Source organism: Perognathus longimembris, chromosome 1 (assembly GCF_023159225.1).
Source record: "Perognathus longimembris pacificus isolate PPM17 chromosome 1, ASM2315922v1, whole genome shotgun sequence".
NCBI lineage: Eukaryota > Metazoa > Chordata > Mammalia > Rodentia > Heteromyidae > Perognathus > Perognathus longimembris.
In genome coordinates, this window is record NC_063161.1 from 126,924,036 (window position 1) to 126,945,686 (window position 21,651).

The window sequence follows — 21,651 nt, forward strand, 5'->3', positions numbered from 1 at the left end:
GCTAAGGTAAATGATATTGCAAGGGACATGGTTGTGCTGGTTGCTTTAGTATGGCCTTGTTTGTCATCATTTGGGTAAATGCCCAGAAGTGGAATTGCGGGGTCAATAACAGAGTATAAAATTAATGCTCAAAATCCATTGCTGCTCTGTATGCCAAAATGGAGAAGAGTGAGGCTGAAATCAGGAAAGCAACTCCTTTTGTAATAGCCTCAAAAAATACATAGGAATTAACCAAAGAAGTGAATGACCTCTATGATGAAAACTTTAAGAACCTGAAAAAGGAAATTAAAGCAGAATTACTAAGGAAATGGAAACAGGCTCCCATCCCCACTGTGGTCCTGGATTGGGAGGATTAACATAGTGAAAATGGTAATACTGCCAAAGGCTGTCTACAAATTCAATGCAATATCCATCAATATCCCAACATCATCCTTTAATAAAATAGAGCTAGCAATCCAAAATTTCATATGCAATAAAAAATACCTTGAATAGAATAAGCAATCTTTATCAGGAAGAAAAGAACTGAAGGAATATACATCAAACTTCAAACTCTATCACAAAACTATAGTAATAAAAAAACAGCTTGATAGTGGCACAAGAACAGACCTGAGGACCATTGGAATAAAACTGAAGACCCAGAAATGAACCCACAGACCTATGGCCACCTAATCTTTGAAAAGGGATGAAAAAAAATAGGATGGAAGAAAGACAGTCTCATCAACACATGGTCCTGGTAAAATTGGTTAAACACCAGTAGGAAACTAAAGTTAGATTCTCATATATCATCCTGCACCACAATCAATTCTAAATGGATTAATGACTTTGAGGTAAAAGCAGATATCCTGAAAAACTTACATGAAGGAATAACATAATCACTAGGGGGCCTTGGAACAGATGGAAAGTTTCTTAATAAAGACTCAGAAACACAACAAATCAAAGAAAGGTTGGACAAATGGCATTGCATGAAACTGGAGAGCTACTGTATGGCAAAGGACATAGCTAGCAAGACAAATAGAAAACCCATATATTGGGAGAATATCTTCACAAGTCAACAGACAAGTATATCTAAAATATACTCAGAACTCAAAAAATTATATCCCACAAATCAAATTCTTAAAGAAACAACTGCCCCATCAATAAGTGGGCTAATGACTTAGAGAGACTTCTCTGAAGCGGAAATGAGAATGACCATTAGAAACATGAAGAAATGCTCTACATCTCTGGCCATGAAAGAAATGCAGATCAAAACAGCATTGAGATTCCACGTTATCCCAGTAAGAATGGCCTTTATCAAGAAATCTTATAACAAAGATGCTGGCAAGGATGTGGCCAAAAGGGACCATTGCTATACAATTGGTGGGAGTGCAAAGTTGTTCAACCTTTCTGGAAAGCAGTATGGAGGTTCTTCAAAAGACTAAAATAATTTTTATTAAGTAGTTATGTGAAGAAGATGCAATTCTACAAGTCAGGTTATTAGTACAATGCATATTCATCAATGTCACCTCCTCTGACTGCAGTTCCTCATCTTTCCTTCTTCTATTTGTGTGCTCTATCTTCTTTTACAGAATCTGCTAATAGAAAGAGTTGACAATTGTTTGGTGCCTATATTGTGTGATGAGTTAAGTGACACACATACATAAACACACACATACATGTTATAATATATATACGCATATATATGCATATATATATGCATTCAATAGGCACAGAAATACAGTGTGTCATTCAGGGCTAGTGGTGAGCTCAAAGTCATCCAGATTGGAATGGAAGAGCAAATATTTGAATCCAGGTCATCTCTTTACAGAAGCTGTGCTATAATGCAGAGTATTAAAAGGCTCTTTCATGAAACATTCATGTGGTTACATCTTATGCCCTAGATTCTGATTTAGTCATTTAATACATGTTATTTCATATGATTCATTATTATATCATGAACTCAGTATAGTTTGTGGTCTGCCATCTACAAATCAGAAAATTAGAGTTTATAGAATTGATTGAACACATGAATGAGACAATTTTCCTCCCAATCCCACCCATCCCTTCAATTTTCCTGGTTTCATAGGATGTACATTGAATATTATGACTGCATCCTCCTCTCCTTCACGTCACTCATATGGTAGAAGACAAGTGGAAAGGTAAGCCAAGAGCACAAGGTACTCAGTTCAAGCTCCGGTATACACACACACACACACACACACACACACACACACACACACACACACACATTACTATAATAATAATATTCTTTACAACTTTGGGGGAGGGGAGCCCTGGAGGGAAGGTGGGATAAAATAAGGGAGGGGATTGCACTGCTCAAGAAGAAATGCAGTCATTAACTTATTTATGTAAGTCTAACCTCTGTACATCACCTTTACAATAAAATTTAATAGAAAAATACAAAAAATTTGAAGAAAATTTGCAGTTGTTAGCCTTGTTGGTGCTCATCAATACTGCATTCTGACTGACATCAGAGAGTGAATCTGCTTATTGGACTAGAGATCTTGCTGTTGTAGGCTTTCTTGTTTGAATGCTACTTCATCTCTCCTCCCCTGCCCTCCTCTTCCTTTACCTCCCTCTCCTGTCCTCCCATCCCCTTTCTCCATCCTTTTCTTTCATCTTTCATTCTTATTTCTTTCATTTATTCATTTTCTCCTTCCTTTCTGTTCTTTAACATTTTTTTAAGTATAGGGTCTCTCTATGTATCCCAGAGTGGCCTTGAACTCACAAACCTCCTGCTTGAGTCTTTAAGGATTACAGGCATATGCCAGTTCAGACTGTTCAAGTGCTGTTTCTGATGAGAGACTGGATTCTTATTCCCCCATTATCTCTATCAGGGGTCCAGGGCTATCTACGTATTGTTCTAAATCCTTCCATCTCTTTAAAAAAAACAACACTTGGATCTGTGCCTTCGGAGTTAGTTCATATATTTCTACTTCAGTCTGTCACCATTTTAACTGCCTTGTATTATAGTCTATGTGGGCAACCTATCTAAATATGACTGAGACCTCATTGTTTGTAAGTTAAAATACAGCTCCCTACAAGTTCTCATGAAAATGTCGGACTTGACTAATAATGGATATTCTAATATAGTGGAAAAAACATAGGAATTTGAAACAAGCCAGAATAAAAGAATTCCTAGAAGGGTAACTTCATATGGTTACTTATTTTAAAGAAATATTTTACCATACAGAATTGTGGGGAAATACTGGATATGGTTTTAAATAAACTGTAATTTGTTAACCAAAATGTAAATGAACACAAAACAACTATTCTTGGATAAATGATGATAAAAGTGTCATAACGCAGACTATGAATAAGGAAATAGAAATGTTAATTCAACGTCATTAAGTTATTTACTCAAAAAATTTCTGTGGAATACCTTCCTACAAGTTTTTCATTTAGACTTAGATTTGACAGTGTATTAGTGATAATTTCCAGAAATAAAGTAAATTCAAGGGAGAACTCAAAGAGTGTAATTTCTTAGAAAGACAAAATCATCAAAGTTCAGTAAAGTAAAACAGCAGGAAGCAGGTATTAGGGATGGAGTGGGGACAAGGGGAAAAGAGTAGATACATGAAGACAAGAGGGGAAGAATGCAGTCAAGTACTCAATGTGTTTGCTATGAAATTAAGAAGAGTGAGGAAAAGGGGTGGTTGTAGTGGGTAAGAAGGTTGAAAGGGGAGACACTGTATTCATAAACTGCTTTGTTAAGTGGTAATTCTTTTGTGCAACTGAAGATAATACTCATAATAATCAATACCACTATCATCATAATAATATGATTAAGATGATTAAAAAAAGAAATAAATTCATATTTCAGGATCTACAAAGATAGACAGAATGGGATAACATGACTCCCAGCAATTGGGGGAGTGATTCTGGATCCAGCCTTGTACAACTGGGTATGGAGTTCTTATCATTGACTGTAACAAAATCTAAATTATATTTATCAATCGAAGCATATAAATGGGGGAAATTCTGCATAGTTTCTTTAGCAGAAATCAGAAGACAAGTGGCTTCAGTGCAGATGAATCATTTGGAGAAAACATACTCTATCCATCCTAACTTGGGTGTTCTTTGTTTTTTTTTTAAATACACTACCCTGTTTTAGTGGAAACTAAGCAACCGACTAAATTTAGACTGATAAGTAAATATTTTATGAGGCCAAGGAAAGTAACTACATTCTTTCAAAATGATAAGTACTTACAGGTATTACAAAACCCAGGAAACTGTCAGAAAAAGGACTGTGAAGCTTAAACATTAGTATCTTTGTGAAGAATTCTGTTTAACATTACAGAACTATGCAGAGTATGAAATAACCACAAGCATTAAAAATCTTTATGGATTTAGAATTATGAATTTATGTATTTGTATGTATTTGATATTCCTCCCTCAAAGGATCCATGACCAGCAAGGCATAATGAATGAAAATGTTGTGCCTCAAGTCATCAAGCCTTCTTCTTCAGCAGATACATACCCATTCCCTTTGTAGTTGATGCTGTGGCATTTGCCAACCTCACAAGACATTCATTTGAGGCCTGCTTTTCACAGATCTGGAAAAAAAAACCAACAGTATTGTTCTATTTAACCACTTGTTAATTCTCCATTCCCCATCCTTGTCATCTTGCTTAGATGTACCCTCCCTTCCTACCCAGATTTTTCCTGAGCTACACAAACACACACACACACACGAATGCACAGAAATTTTAGACAATGAATATTGCTAAATTCAATTTACAGAATAGAGTTTTTGTTAATGTGGAGGACTCAAGTACATAGAGCTACCCCCTTAAAATTTTAAAAAAAGATGGGCAATGAAACATGTATTTACCTTTTTCTCTAGTGTATAAAAATCAATCATAATGGATGAAAATTTTCCATGTGGATTAGTTAACTCATATTTTCAGTTATTCACTGCCATACACAGACAAAGAGTACTGAATGAACTGAAACTTCTAGACCATGTTTTCTTCATAATCCTTTTGTACTGTAATGATAACCCTATAGTGTATTTCATTTCTAACAGTGAAGTCAGAATTTATCTAGATGAGTAGAATAATTTTCCATTTTTGAAAAGAAATAAGCACATTCAAACACTAAGAGTTTACACCATTCACCATATACTAAATAAGATTGGTATTCATGATATTTCATTTTATTAATAATTACCATAACACATTTTGAAGTATAGTCTGCAATCTAAAATGTGCTTTCATTTTTATTCAGTTTCTTATTTATTCATTGTAGCTCTTTCATTCAAAAGGGGAGAGAAGCATCAATATTTAACTATACCCTTTGATGAAATAGCAGACAGACATCTCTGCTTTCAGCTACGAAAGGATTCAGGGACTCTTCTTTCTGTTTGCACAGGAGTTCCACTATATTTTCCCTTCTCTGCACATCAAGATAAATGACAACGGGCCTTCATTTAGACAGTCTTCCATTTCAGTTGTTGGCATTGCCATCCTTTCAGCTGCTTTTAGCCCCTAGAGCCTCAATATAATAAATAATATAATCTGCTAACGGCTTTCAATATTTCTGTTAATATGCCTGTGGCATTTTAGACCAGACTTTAAAAAAAACTTTTCTAAGCTGGAACCAACCCAGATGCCCCTCCATAGATGAATGGATCAGGAAAATGTGGTACATTTACACAATGGAATTTTATGCCTCTATCAGAAAGAATGACATTGTTCCATTTGTAAGGAAATGGAAGGACTTGGAAAAAGTTATACTAAGTGAAGTGAGCCAGACCCAAAGAAACATGGACTCTATGGCCTCCCTTATTGGGAATAATTAGTACAGGTTTAGGCAAGCCATAGCAGAGCATCACAAGGCCCAATAGCTATACCCTTAGAAACACATAAGATGATGCTAAGTGAAATGAACTCCATGATATGGAAACAAGTGATATATCACAGTTATAACTACTTTCAACGTCCTATGTGTATGTGTAGTTTCTATTATTGATGATGTTCTTGTATCACTTTCCTGTGGTTGTACCTACACTATCTCTGTAATCTTATCTGAGTATATTGGAAACCGTGTTTACTGGTATTGGAAGTAGGAAATTCAAAGGGAATACCAAAATCGAGAGACACAGGGTAAAAAAAGAGAAATAACTATAAAAGCAATACTTGCAAAACTGTTTGGTGTAAGTGAACTGAACAACTGGGGGGGGGGGAGGGAAAGGGGGGGAGGGAGGGGAGCATGAGGGACAAGGCAACAAACAGTACAAGAATTGTATCCAATGCCCAATGTATGATACTGTAACCTCTCTGTACGTCAGTTTGATAATAAAAATTTGAGAAAAAAAAAACTTTTCTAAAAATTTAGGAGTTACAAAACATTCCTGGTTTTAAACGGACATGAACTGGCTTTCCATTAGATGAGATGGCCATTTCCCAACTCAAGAATCAGCACTGGGTGCTTGGTTCGGCAGCACATATACTAAAATTGGAACGATACAGAGAAGATTAGCATGGCCCCTGCACAAGGATGACACACAAATTGGTGAAGCCTTCCATATTCAAAAAAAAAAAAAAGAGTCAGCACTGGGTCCTATCTGATCACAATGGCTCAAGGAGCTATTCATCTATTGAAAGTGACTACACTCTTTACTAAACATGGGTTAGTATTAATTACAAGATGCACGATTAGTGTAAGAAAGAGCATATAAGAAATTTCATACTTTGTATGAACAATAAGGTGTTGTTTGTTTTCAGAGGAAAGGAGTCTTCTGTGGCTCATTCACATCTACAGTTGCTGATTTCTCACTTTCAGATTCTAATCTCTCTGGAAGGTTCCTGATAATTAGGGGAAAAAGTTAAATCTTTTGATGCATTTTAAAATGGAGATGCATCAAAGTCAAAGCAAGGCTTACCAGTGTTTCATGACATTCTATTTTCCAAGAAAGTCTTAATGGGCAAGCTTCACTGTGTGTAGGATGAGTCTTTTTTCATGAATGCTTTCAAGACCCTTGAAGTTAAGGTAGGTTCACTTAATTTGTACAGATATTTTTCATTCTTGTTTTTTTCCCACATTTCACTTAATTAGATTCTGTCTCCCTAACTATTAAAATATTATTCCATTTGGGATATAATAAAATATTCATTCAATAACATGTGTGTCATTGCTGCTCAAATATTTCATTCATTCTTCTTTAGCCACTCCAAATTGGCATTTACCTCTCACTGTCTTAAAGTTCTACTACTGCAAACATTGATATGGTTTCAGAATAGGGCTAGTGACATTATAGGAAAAGTGTCTGTTAAAGAAGAGGTAACAAGGGGCTGGGAATATGGCCTAGTGGCAAGAGCGCTTGCCTCCTACACATGAAGCTCTCGGTTCTATTCCCCAGCACCACATATATGGAAAACGGCCAGAAGGGGCGCTGTGGCTCAGGTGGCAGAGTCTAGCCTTGAGCGCGAAGAAGCCAGGGATGGTGCCTCAGGCCCTGAGTCCAAGGCCCAGGACTGGCCAAAAAAAAAAAGAACTTGGGGGCTGGGGATATAGCCTAGTGGCAAGAGTGCCTGCCTCGGATACACGAGGCCCTAGGTTCGATTCCCCAGCACCACATATACAGAAAACGGCCAGAAGCGGCGCTGTGGCTCAAGTGGCAGAGTGCTAGCCTTGAGTGGGAAGAAGCCAGGGACAGTGCTCAGGCCCTGAGTCCAAGCCCCAGGACTGGCCAAAAAAAAAAAAAAAAAAGAAGAGGTAACAAGTTGATCAAGAAATGTACTCAGTGCCTTACATCTGAATCTGTAACCCCTCTGTACCACACTTTGACAATAAAGAAAAAAGTTTAATGAAAAAATACTGAAGTCACTCACTGAGGAGAACATTTGAACTCATGAGTGGAGGAACAGCTCATCTGAGCGGTGGCTGTTCAAGGCTCTACATCAGACTGTTCTATGTGTCTTTACTTTATCTTCTATGCTAATATAATGTCCTGGCCTTCCTGGAACTTCCCTGGTCTAGAAAGTATTTTGGCCTCAATATCTGAACATTGAAGAACATGAAAATCCTACTCTATTTCCTAGGAAACCACAATACCTCTTATAGATGAGATGATATTAATGGATCTGGAAAATTTATTATCAAGTTCCATATTTGTTATTCAAATTATTTGATATGTCCCTTTTGCTCCTCTGCTATTATATAAAACAAAAGATACCTAAAAAAAAGATCCATTGAAATCTAGCCAATGTAATTAATGACAAGAGAGAATAATAAATTTTATATTTTTGTAACCCTTTATCTTTTGATACCATACTTGAGTTAATACTTTTTAAATATAATTCTTCGATTCTACTAGGAATTTCTGAATATATTTGACTTGTGAAAAGATTCAGTGATAATTGCCAAGGAATAAAAAAATGAATATAATGAACTTTAGCCTTTTCTTAAGGAATGTTATGAAACATGCTAAGCAATTTAGTTTGTTTAGTCTTCAACACAATTAAAAAAAAGTGGATGATTCCTGTTGTTAGGGTGCTTCCTAAGAGGAAAAAAAAGAAACCAAAAGGAAGAGTTTTTTAAAATGGATATATCCCATTTGCAGATGTGATGAGTATGTTTTATGCCTCATATACAGTATTATAAACATATTTCTTTCTCTTTTTACTCTTTTCAGTCATGGGACTTGAACTCAGGGGCCTGGGTCCTGTATCTGAGCTCTTTGTGATCAAGGCTAGCACTCTACCGCTTTGAGCCTTGTAGCTGCATTCAGTTTTCTGGTAGTTAATTTGAGATAAGAGGCTCACAGACTTTCCAGCCAGGGCTGGCTTTGAACTGCGATCCTCAGATCTCAGCCTCCTGAGTAGCTAGGATTACAGGTGTGAGCCACCGGCACCTGGCTTGTACACATTATTTCATATAGTGAAATACTAGCAAAGATTAAGAGACGCTTTGTGCCAGTTTAAGGTAAGATAATGAACTTCCAACTTTAAAGCTGGGCTGAAATATGAAAACTGGATAGGCAGTATTGACTGGCTTCTACTGAAGGGTGAAACTTCATCCTATGTTTCTTTTTCAATTAAAAATAAAAACAACTGAGTTCCCTGCTCCAAGTCCTTTAACCACTGGAAAGATACATTCCACCCAGTTTCCCAACATTGAAGTGTAGTGCTGAGGCTGTGAACTGTCACTGGGGATAGAGGGTAGAACCATCTAAAGACCAAGCCCAATTTACTTCTCTGTTTAGTGCTAGGCAATCTTCATGAGTTCACAGGAGCGAGCTGAAAGGAGAGCATGCAGCAATAGTAAGAACTGTGTGTTTTGTGCCGCATTCTGTAATATATTTGTACCTGAAGGGGCTTCTTGATCTCCACCCTCTGCATTCAATATGGTGATGGAAGGTGCCTAGACACATAGAACTTGAGCCCTCGCTAGTCAAGCACTGCAAGTCCAGGAGAGGAAGCTGTAGTCGGGTTCCAGAGCAGGCCAATAGATGTTCTTTGAATTATATGTGGTGAATGGCAGAGCTGTTGCTCCAAATTCCCGAATGTGTCTCTAATGTTCACTTATCGAGATGCACGTCCCCTGCCTCTCCAAAGCTTACAAACACATTCATATCTATCATTGAAATTCTAGAACTTTCAAGAACAATTACAGCTTTTGGGATTTCTTTTAAGGGGCAGAGCAGCTAGCAAAGTATTTGACCCATAGCAGAGTTTTCTCTTGTTCAGGTACATCATTATAAACTACTGTCTTCTACGTATTCCAAAAGCTTTATTTAAATTTTAGCTGGGATAATAATTCAGAATTCTTCAGAAAGCTAAAAATAAGTGAAAATAATAAGAAAAAAAAGAAAGTTATTTAGGACATACAAAAGAATACCGATACTGGAAGGAAATCTATAATCTTGAAAAAGTAATAAAGAGAATTAAATGTGATGACTATGTATTAAATATTAAATACATTCTAATTATATTAAAATCCCCTTAAAATGTAGTTTTCTGTTTAAAGCCTAAATAATAAAATTTTACTACAGGCTTACAGCCTATGTAGACAAAATGTATGAAAGTGGTAACTTTAAAAAGAGAGGAAGATGGAAGAATAATCTTTTAAGTTTTATGTGAGCTGATATAACATTAACATTATTGGTGGGAGAAAAAAGCTGATATATGAATGTGTTTGCACATAATGACTATATTTAAATATATGTGGTATATATACCAATACTTGAGTATATATAACTATAAATATATAACAATATTTAACTATAAGTAGCTATATATAAAAATATAACTATGTCTACATAATATATAGTTATATATACCCACTTAACACTTGAAATGTTACTGTGATTAGGGCAACTAAGGAAACAGCCTTTAGGACTTATATTTAGTTAACATTATAAACTTATTAAACTTTTTTTTTTTTTTTTTGGCCAGTCCTGGGCCTTGGACTCAGGGCCTGAGCACTGTCCCTGGCTTCTTTTTGCTCAAGGCTAGCACTCTGCCACTTGAGCCACAGCGCCGCTTCTGGCCGTTTTCTGTATATGTGGTGCTGGGGAATCGAACCTAGGGCCTCGTGTATCCGAGGCAGGCACTCTTGCCACTAGGCTATATCCCCAGCCCTAAACTTTTAATTAAGTTGTATAACAGATCTCTGTTGCCTCACAAGAAATAATATTGTCATATTTTATTATCTTTAATTAGTTGTACAAAGTTTTTGCCATTTAATAAAGCATTTTATGAACACATGTTTTCTTGATCAGTGTCAGTCCTTTTAAGGTTTTCATTTGTCCTTCCCAACCAGCCCCTTTCCTCTCCTTAACTTTCTTTGGACATAAAGTGAATTCTTGACTGCATTCTGTCCCCTGCTCCACTTGATTCATTTGCTCCTCTCCCCTAACCAAACCTCCCATTTCAAGTATTTCTCCTAGTATTCATTTTGGTGAACTTTGACCTTCACTTTCTAATTAGGAATTAAAGAGTTCTCCCTTGAATTTACCATAATTCAGTTAATGCATTTTCATATACTTGCATACTACTTAATGTACTTTCTTATTAGTTTAAGTTAACTCTTGCTTCCACTTATTGGGGAAAACATGAGCCTCACCTACTTTATTTAAAATAATGTGCTCAAAGTCTTCCCTTATGTATAGATACCACATTCACAAAAGATAGTATTTGCAGGTTGGATATGCTTATGACTTTCTAGTATTTTACATAAGCATAATTTCAATATGGTAATGGTTAATTTCATTTTAAAAACTTTCTATGTGTCTTTTTTCAGATTTTATATGAATGTTGCTCTAGACCATAATCATCAATAGGGCCATTACCAATTATAAGAGACTACTAAAATTAATTAATTATTATATAATCTGTAGAATGAATACATTATTTTAAATGCTTAAAATGTTTGCATATGGTTTAAATATTTTAAAGAAAGCATAGAATCCACACCACACCAAGAATTGGTTACAAGAGGAACTGCAGCAATTAAAATTAAAAGAAAAGGGAATGAGAATGTGTTGGACATTTCTCTATGGAAGCCCACTTTTTAAATGCCTGTGTAGTAGTATCTTTAGCTTTAGAAGAAATGGATAATATAATAGCTTGTACAATTAGTAAATACAAGAAAAATTTGCACGAAGAATTCAAGCTCACCCAAATCTGTCATCCTTTTTCAGACAAACCAATTGAATTTGTGGTAGAATTATCTTGTAATATAATAGCTTTGTTGGGAAGAAACTGGACTAGATATCATGGCATTAGTTTTTGTCTTGAGAGATAAAAAACAGTTCAAAAATAGGTCAAAATAGTTATTAAGAATACTGGAATAAGAGACTAATATTTCCTGTATTGCTTCCTTCACTGTATTGTACATAGTGAAAATATTTGTGCTTGGTTTCTGAAGCAATCTTATTAAATTGCCATGGATACAGCTGTGAAAATTACATAGTCTACATGACAGGTGCTATGAATCATTAACAGTTTATGAAACTTGCAGAAGATTTAGATGACAATGAATTCAATAATATGTGTTCTTGCCAATTCATTCTCGTTCAACATACAAAAGTATTTTTAGAAACTATTTACTGCAATGTTAATCCCAATTCAAGATTTTCTTGAAGCCAAACTATTTTTCTGGCCAAATAGTTAACACTCAAATACCAAAAAAATGGCAGTATATTTTTATGTTTTGTTGTTAGTATCACACTTCATTTGAACGATTCCAATTCGAAACTCAAGGAAAGAAAGATTATTTGTATTGAAAGAGAAACTTTACAAAATAGGATTGAATTATAATTTTGTATGCTTTTCAAGTATGAATCACCGTGCAGATTGTGATGGAAATTATTGCACACAAACATGCATATGCTGCAAAACTACTAAATTGTGGGATACTATTAGATACAGCACTGGGATGATGTTAACAATAATGAGCTGACAAAAAGTTGGTGAATTTCATTCATACAGATGAATTTTTACATTTCTTCACTTTTCTTCAAAGTCAAACCAATTCTTATAAAACTAGATGAGCTAAGCCAGGGGTGGATGGCTCATGCCTATAATCCTACCTACTCAGGAGGCTGAGATTTGAGGATTAAGATTCAAAGACAACCTAGACTGGAAAATCCACGACTTTGTTCTCCAATTAACTACCAAAAACCTGGAAGTGGAGCCACTTACTAGCAAGAAGTAGCCAGAGAGAGTCCACACCCTTTTTCATAATTATTAAAAGGCGGGAATGTAAGGTCCACCCCTACGAGGGCTCCATGCAGATGGACCCCACCTGTTTAAGTCTGTGTGGAGTACCAGAGTTACCTAGATAGCTGGCACACGTGGAGGCAGTTACTTCCTTCTTTGAGGTCACATCCAATCCACCTGGCCATATCTCCTGCCTTCCCTATATAATCCAGCTCAACACAAGTTTCCACTCTCTCATTCCTTTTCTCTCTTACTCTCTCTTGCTCTTTTCTCTTTTTTTCCCTTCTTCCTTCCCTTCTATCTACCCATGCCTCCATCTTGTGTGGGAGATATGGCCAGGTGGATTGGATATAACTTCAGAGAAGGAGGAGGTAACTGCCTCCAGGTGTGCCAGTTACCTAGGTAACTCAGGTACTGGGCACAGACTTAAATAGCTGGGGGCATCTGCATGGAGCCCTCCTAGGGGTGGCCTTTACACAGCTGTGGATCAAGTATTGGAGTTCTACTCAGAAGCAAAGAAGCTCAAGGATAGCACCTAGGCCCTGAGTTTAAGCCACAGGACTGACATTAAAAAATGAGCTAGTTTTGTCTGTATAGATAAACATATTGAATTTTTATTCAGGTTAGCTAATCTTCATGTTTAGAAGGCTTGGTTATAATGCTTTACTTTTCATCAATGAATATTATGAAATAGTAATAAGGATCTAATATTGGCAATTGTTGTTAGATATTCAAATAGACGTACTTTTGTAGACATCATTTATGCCAGATTCCAAAGACATATTAACAAAAAATTTAAATATATTCTTTACAATTTTCATACTCTCTAACTCTGATCAACAACACAACAAATTCTTTCTCCTGTGTTTCAGTACATTACTGAAGGTTTTAGCCAATGCAATAGGATAAAGTAAAACATTTATATGTTAAGAAGGAAGAAAAAAAAGTCTATGTTTGAAGACACTAAAATATTTTGTGTGGAAAATTCCAGTATCAACTATATAAAAATTTCTAAATTATTAAGTGATTAGTGCAATATAGCATGTTGAATTTAAAATAAAAAAGATAATTACTTTCTTCAGTGCTATTGATGTACACATGAAATTTGAAAATATACTGCTTATATTTGTTAATTAAAATTTAGTTTAAACAAGGAAGGTCTATGACACATTTTTCTCCAGGTAATGCCAGAAGTGGCACTGTGGCTCATGTGGTAGAGGGCTAGCCTTGAAGGAAAGGAGCTTGGGGACAGTGCCCAAGCTCAGAGTTCAAGCCTCTGGTCTGTCAAAAAAAATAGTTTAAGAATTCTTTTTACTCAAGATATTATTGACTACTAATTCTATATATTTGTCTGGGTAGAAAATGTTGTCACTTGCCAATATAAGGGATAAGTAAAAAATATTCCATTTACTTCTTTCTGTCATATAAAATTTTTGAACCTCCAGGATGTAGCTGAATAGAACAGGAGCTGTACTGATATACTTTTATGGTAATTAATGCAAAACATGATTTAGGTGTATATTTCCTTGTACTTTTTATGTACTGATATGTAGCAAAAGTACCCCAAAACATATTCGGCATGTAATAAACATTATAAAATATATGTATATATAAACCATGGGCCAAAAATTTAAGTGTCTTTTATCAGGGCTGTGCAACATTTAAAATGTTCAGACACATCTGATATTCATTACATACTCTGAAAACTTCAGTAAGTTCTAATTTTTGCTGTAGAGATACTACAAATGAGATTATCATTGCACGTAGGTTTGCCATAATGAGCCTACTATGACTTACTGTGACATATTAATTAATTTTCAGTTACTTATGTCTAGATACTTGAGCCATTACTATTTTTCCTCCCTAAAATTGTACACTGAACTATTTGCTGTATTCTGAAACTAATTGTTTTCTTTACAAGGTTGTTTCTGTTACTGTAGTTTATATTTGTATTAGGACAATGTAGATTCATTAATTTTCATTGTGTCTATATCAAATACATCAACATAATCACTCATATTGGAAAACAAAAGCACTGTCTGTGGACTATGTGAAATTAGAAAAATAAAAGAGGAAATTACAGTGGAAGACACTAAAGATGAAGCACATTGTACCTTAGTGTCAGGTTTAATAGAGATTCAAGTGAGAAAACATTGGGTTCTCTAGATGTGAAGCTTCCATGCAAAGGAATTCTGGTGTGTGTGTACGTGTGTGTGTGTGTGTGTACGTGTGTGTGTGTGTGTACTCTGTATGTATGACCAGTTGCAATATAGGATAGTTAAATTTTCAGCAGACAAATATGCCGAAAGTACAGAGGATAAACTTAAAATGGTAATAGAAAAAGGCAGAGAAGAAGTGAATTTATATTAGACCACCCCAGTTACTTTCTTTCTGAAATTAGTGTAATTCTTATTATCAGGAAAGCCTTGAAAACAATGCCATTATTATTTACATAGGGTAATTGTATCTCTCTAATGTGATGCAAAGAATATCTTTTGTCTCTCAACATTTGGCATAATGTATTAAAACTAATAGCAAACACTGTGATGTCCATATTATTTTAGCTTTAATTTAAAAGTTCAAAAATTGTAAGATACATAATTTTCATAATTTACTTGACAGGTAGAATGGATCTAAAAGGTGATAGATGTCCATTTCTATTACTGTCCAGCTTAATGTGGTTATTCATACGCCTCGGTGTAGAAATATAACTCTCTACTTTAATAAAAGGTACCAGACCTGATTCTGCATGAGATGTCACATAATGTAGGGCAAATTTAAATGCACCTAAATCATTTTGAATTCTAATGTATATTCAAATACAGACATTTCAGAATAGGAGTTGTGGGACAGTAACATGTTTTCAATAATTTTAGACTCATTATACAATAAATCAAGCATAATGCCATGGAACAAATTCATAACAATAATTTTTTTTTCTAATCCTGCCTGTCCTGCTAACTATTTGAGTAATCAGTCTCACTTTTTCATATTGTCTAGCTTTTAGTTTTAGTCTCGTGAGTAAATAATGAACCAACATAAATTTAAAACATTTTTTGGGTTTTCCTTTTTCACTTTATTAAGTTTAGGAGAATGTTTCAGACAATTAAATATTATCCACAAAAAAGAAATTTAACTGCAAATATAAATTTTTACATTTGATTGCAAAAAATTTCTACTTTTTAAAAATTTTTGGAGCTACCAATTTAGTTACTACTAGAGAAAATAAGAAAGATCAAATATCCAAGTGTTCTAAGAAAGGTTGTCATGTTAAAAAACCTTTGTATGGATTTCTTTTTTTCTTAAAATATTTAGGTGACATAGAAGCCACAAGGATGGTTCAATATCTGATTGGAAGTAAGGAGTTCTGAAGGAAGCCAAGTTAAGCACTGTGTATACTGCAGGCTGTCAAAATAATTTAAGTAAGTTGCCTTTAACTTGTCTTTCCACTTATAAATACTAAATCTACTAGGAGAAGAACCATAATTCTTCCCATTTTATCTACAAATCTACAGGGTATTCATGGTATTAGCTCTTGCCATGCCTAAATTACCTAATTGTTTGTAAAATGTGAGTATTCTAATAAAACAATATTTAACTATATATTTTTTAATTCTCTCTGCTAAACATTTCACATACGATATTCTCAGAAGAAAGATGCATGGGTGTGGTAAACTCTATTGATGCCATTTTCTAGAGAGGATTTAAGAGGTTATTTTTTAAACCAAGATCCATCATTGTGTTTGAAGAATCATGACTCCGAACTTGTGTCTTTGTGATCACTATGATCTCCACATACTTTCATCTTCTCTACATACTTTTTAATTATTTTTTATTTTAGGCCAACAATTTAAGATTCCATATGTTCTGAAAGCTAGGAATTTTTTTATTTGCAATACTTTATCTGAAATAATATACATACTGAAGTAATATACATTACTTCTGGGATTTTGAAAAACGAGTTTCAGCTTAATTTTATCATATAATAAAATATTATTCTCTGATGTTGACTTTATTTAGATTATGTGGATTTAATTTAAATACGTATAAAATGTGCTATAAGCATTTTGATGAAGTGACTATATCAGATCACATAACTACAGTCCTTGGAGAATAAAATAATCCATATTAATCAACTACTTTTGCCTCCTTCTCAGAGGGTATCACATTGTCAAAGTAAATGTAAGATTGTGTTTTTATTTTAATAGCATACATAAACTTTACCTTAAGAAAAATAACTATTTTCTCTTCCACAATGATTGGAATAAATGGATAGCATCTAAATATAAAAATTCTAAGTTTGAATCAGAAGAGTGAAAAAATTATCAAATATGTCCACCAATTAAGTAGTAGACCATGAGCAATGATGTATTTTTAATTTCAATAGAAATGTTTTGAATGGCACATCTAAATTACTTGTTTAAAAGTTCTCATATAAGATTCTTTTTCTATGAATTTCAGGAAATTGCATATTTCTAGGTTTATTAGTATTTCTGAAAAAGAACAAAGGATATATTTAATGCTTTAATTATTTTCCTATTACTGAATAAGATTATCCTAATAAAATGGACCTGTGCTAGTATTTAGATAGCGATGAATTACTACATCATGTATTCACAAAAGAGTAATTTTTAGCTCTTCTAATACTAAGTTCATAAAATAGCTTAACCTTACTTTCTTTTAGCATATTTCCTAGAATGTAAGACGCATTACCTTTATGATACCTTTATAATACCTTTATAATAATTTCTCTCAGAAAAGATTGGCTGCCTAATTATTTTTGAAGTATACTTGTGGGATTCTTTTTAACAGTACTGAGTACTGAATCTAGGGTGTCATGATTGCTAGACAAGGACTCTTCCACTTGAACTATGCCCAATTTTAAATCGAGAAAGATTATTTTTTGTTGATCTACATTTACCTCAAGTGACAGCCTTCACCTCACCTGCTTTTCATAGTCAAAATTCTTTATTTTCAGATAAATACTATTCTCTATTTTCTACTCTAAACACAATGTGCTCATCAAACCATTGCAATAACACTTCTAACCCTATTTTCTTTCTATAGCACATCATCAATAACTCCATGCTACTATATCCAAAAGGGAAGACTCAGTTATTGGTCCAAATTTGAGGTCGGATCAGACGCCAGTATATCGATTGCTCTTTCTTTCATTTGATTTCTGTCTCTTCAGTAACCTTCAGTTTTTCTCCTTCATGAAATCTATCCTGTCCAAATAGCATTGTCATTTCTCTCTTAGGTCTCCATCTTCCTTTTAGTGACCTTATCTATTCTTTTACCTTTGCTAATATTTATTATTTTCTAACTAGTCACACAGCTGCAAATCTGTGTTCCTCAGTGATTATATCTGATCTCTATTTGTGTATTTTATGTAAGTTTCAATGTCAACATTTCAAATTCAAATTTATTTTTCCTTCTCTCTAAAGATGTGCTTAGAAATACAACTATTCCTAGATTTTCACAAGATGAGATTTGGGCATTATTTAATAAAATAATACACGAAAAATTATTTACCATATGTAATTTGATTAATGAAGAACAACAAAGACAATATTTCATTCTAATGCAAACTGTAAGAAATAAATAGTGAAATAATATTTACTCTGGCAAAATGAAGTGCTACTATATTTTAGTCAATTCATAGTAAGAGTCTATTTTTTATTATTCCATTTCTCCAAAATCAGCAATCCGCCTTCTGTGGTTGCATAACTTTAATTAGAATACTCTACTGTCTCTCATTTTTGACATTAAAGAAACGTTCCATGCACTTTCTGTTCCCATCAAGTGTCTTGCACAATCATAATTACGATGTTCATGATGAGACCATTCATGGTTTTTATGTTTTGAGATCCATGGAAGATGTCTTTGTTTAGCCTGGACGACCTTCATCAATATCTGACATAAGTGATTATTCGCATCTCAAAACACTCTTCTGAGAATCCAATGGACTTATCTTTCCTTATACTTTTTCTGGAAACATATGCTTAGTATTCTCTATAATTTCCCCAATTCCTTGTGTCTTCTCTGTGTTATAATGATATAGTCATTTGGGTTTTATGTATAGGTCTACTTCCTTTCTTTCTTTTATTTCCCACCTTAGCCAAGCTTTCTCCCATATCCTAGTGTAATGGTCCCACGTTATATGTATACATGCATATGTGTGTGGAGAGTGTGAAGTAGAATTTATCCCATCAACTTAATTTGCACACTATAAGTCCTCCTGTACTTCTAAAGCTATATACATTGCAAACCTTTAAAAGTAAACTTTTACTCTTGTATCTACCCATTTTTTTTGTCATGGTATATATTTTTAAAGTTGGAAATGGAATATAGTGGCATTGCTCTTCCACAGTACATTTATTTAATCAAACCATGATAAAATAAATATCAAGCTGTACTAGGTACATATTATAGAAGAATGCCTACCCAAATAAAAGCTTAAGCCTTTTAATAAAAGGTCACAAGGTGCCCATCAATATTGTCCAACTGTAGTAAAGTGTGCTACAGGATATGCAAATGCAAATGTGAGACAGAAATACAAAAAAATGGTTTTGTGTACAGGAATGATGTGTCTAGAATTAAATCTAATGTTTAGTGCTCTGTTTGTAGGCAATGGGTTAAATAATGTAAGAACTAGATGGACATCGAGAGAGGTGTTTGCACAAAATTAACAGAAGTATAAAAATTACATGGCTATAGTTGGAGATGACTGTTGGTACCTTCTTTCAGAATAATGGCAGTAGGAATTGCAAGAAGATAGTTTGAAATAAATGCTGCCAGTGACATACAAATCATTTGCTGAGGGAAATATATATGTCAAAAAAGATTGTGTGTCATACCTGGTACATAATTAAATCACTTTTGAATCTGAGATTTTAGTATATTCCTGTAGACCTGGAAAATAGGCAACTAATAAATATTGAATGATTGAATGGAGAGACAGACAGATGAAAGAGTGAAAATATGGATATTTATAGATGTGCATCGATAGATGAGTCAATTTACTGAGAAGCTATATAATTCTTAAATAATATATGGACTATAGCATATAAGGTATAATATGCAAATATACATTTGTTTGGTAGATAGTTCCATACATAATCCTTTTGAAATTTTGTAGCAGAATTTCTTTGTTTTCACATAAAGTCACATTGGAAATATTGTACTAAAGTAAAGAGCAGTCACCTAAAAAAGCATCTATGTTTTCTTACAGAATAATACAGCTGAATTTTCTGTAGAGAAATTATGAAATTCCTCAGCTCCTGAAAATTGATTTTGCCTTCACATGCATTATGCTATGATCAGTCTTTGTCTAAAATATTAGAATATCTAGTCTTCCTTTTATAGTCATTTATACCTCAACCAATTAAGAAATATTATTAAAATTTTTCTCTCCCTTCTTCCAGAATCAATGTGATATCTTCAATCTAACTTTTGCTGTAGTAATTGGGAAAGTTTAAGATGATGGTTCATTATAAAAGGACAGTATTATTTGTATAACTTTTTAAGCATGTCAACAATTGTTTAAAGTAAAGTATATTTCCCTGTTCATCATACATACACTAATAAAGGACATAGGGATTCACACACAGTCACAATCACATGCCTTAAAGATATTTGAAGAGATGACAGAGAAAGTAAATTGATAGCAGAAGAAATAGCATTTATCCAAGTAGTTAGTGTACCTGATCCTGATTATTTTGTAAGATCAAGAATTGGAATTAGTATATTCATTATGGAAAACACTCTGGACCATCCTCAAACCATTACAAAGTAGAATATCCATGTTATGTAGCAATTCTGATACTACTAATTATACTAAAAACATATGTTCTAAAAATATCTGTACCTCCATGTAGATTGCAGCATATTTACAATAGCCAAGATTTAAAATAAGTCTAATGATTCATCAATTATCACATGGACAGAGAAAATATGGTACATATATGCAAAAGAGAACTATTCAACCATCAATCAAATAAAATCCTATAATTTGCAATAATGTGGATGCAAACAGAATTAGGCTGCACGAAAATAATATCAGGTACAGAGATACAAATTCTATATTATCTCATGTATGTGAAATACAAAAATAGAATACAAACAAATGGAAAGAAATTTCAAATGACTCCTTCCCTAAATTATAAGCAAGATAAATGATAGATATGCCAATTGGCTTGGTTCACTCATTCTTTATGTATAACAAAATATTAGTGCATATCATATATATCACCAATTATAACTTTAAAAAAGTTTATTTTATTTTTAACATGATATACAGACTGGTTACAGTTGCATTAGTACATTAGTGAGTGCATTTCTTGTCATAATTATTACCCCTCCCTCATTTTTCTCCCACCTTCCCTCTCCCTCAGCACTCTCCTACCCCAAGTTGTACAGCTAATTTCCAACATTTTTTCTTGTGAGCATCACTGTTGCATTGATTCAAACTTTATTCTTTGTCTCACCATTTTGATGTTCCTCTTCCCTTCCTTAATTCGGATAAACATATATGAAATACCCAGGGTATCAAAATCAAATACAGTGACAACAGGGGATAAATTATAGGAATGAAAAATGAAAGAAAAAAGAAGTATTTTCACAGAATCTGGCAAGCAGTATGGAGATTCCTCAAAAGACTAAACATAGAGCTCCCTTATTATCCAGCAACTCCATTTCTGGCCATTTATGTGAAGGATCACAAACAAGGCCATACTAAAGTTACCAGCACAACCATATTCATTGCAGTACTATTTATCATGGCTAAAATACGGAACCAACCCAGATGCCCCTCAATAGCTGAATGTATCAAGAAAATGTGGTATATATACACAATGAAATTCTATACTTCCATCAGAAAGAATGACATCACCCCATTCATAAATAAATTGAAAGATCTGGAAAAATCATATTAAGTGAAGTGAGCTAAACCCAAAGAAGTCTAGATTCCATGGTTCCCAAATTG

At 34.0% G+C, this 21,651-nt stretch overlaps 1 long non-coding RNA gene and 1 other non-coding gene across 2 annotated transcripts; one reads left to right on the forward strand and one right to left on the reverse strand.

Moving 5' to 3' along the window:
- Nucleotides 1–342: 342 nt before the first annotated feature.
- LOC125355979 lies at nt 343–20,572 on the reverse strand. The gene is made up of 3 exons (XR_007211802.1): nt 20,562–20,572; nt 12,746–12,750; nt 343–483 (listed from the first exon to the last, which is right to left on the reverse strand). It is a non-coding gene; the product is annotated as an uncharacterized LOC125355979 (long non-coding RNA).
- LOC125342014 lies at nt 6,427–6,533 on the forward strand. Its single transcript, XR_007209129.1, has one exon. It is a non-coding gene; the product is annotated as a U6 spliceosomal RNA (small nuclear RNA).
- Nucleotides 20,573–21,651: the final 1,079 nt, after the last annotated feature.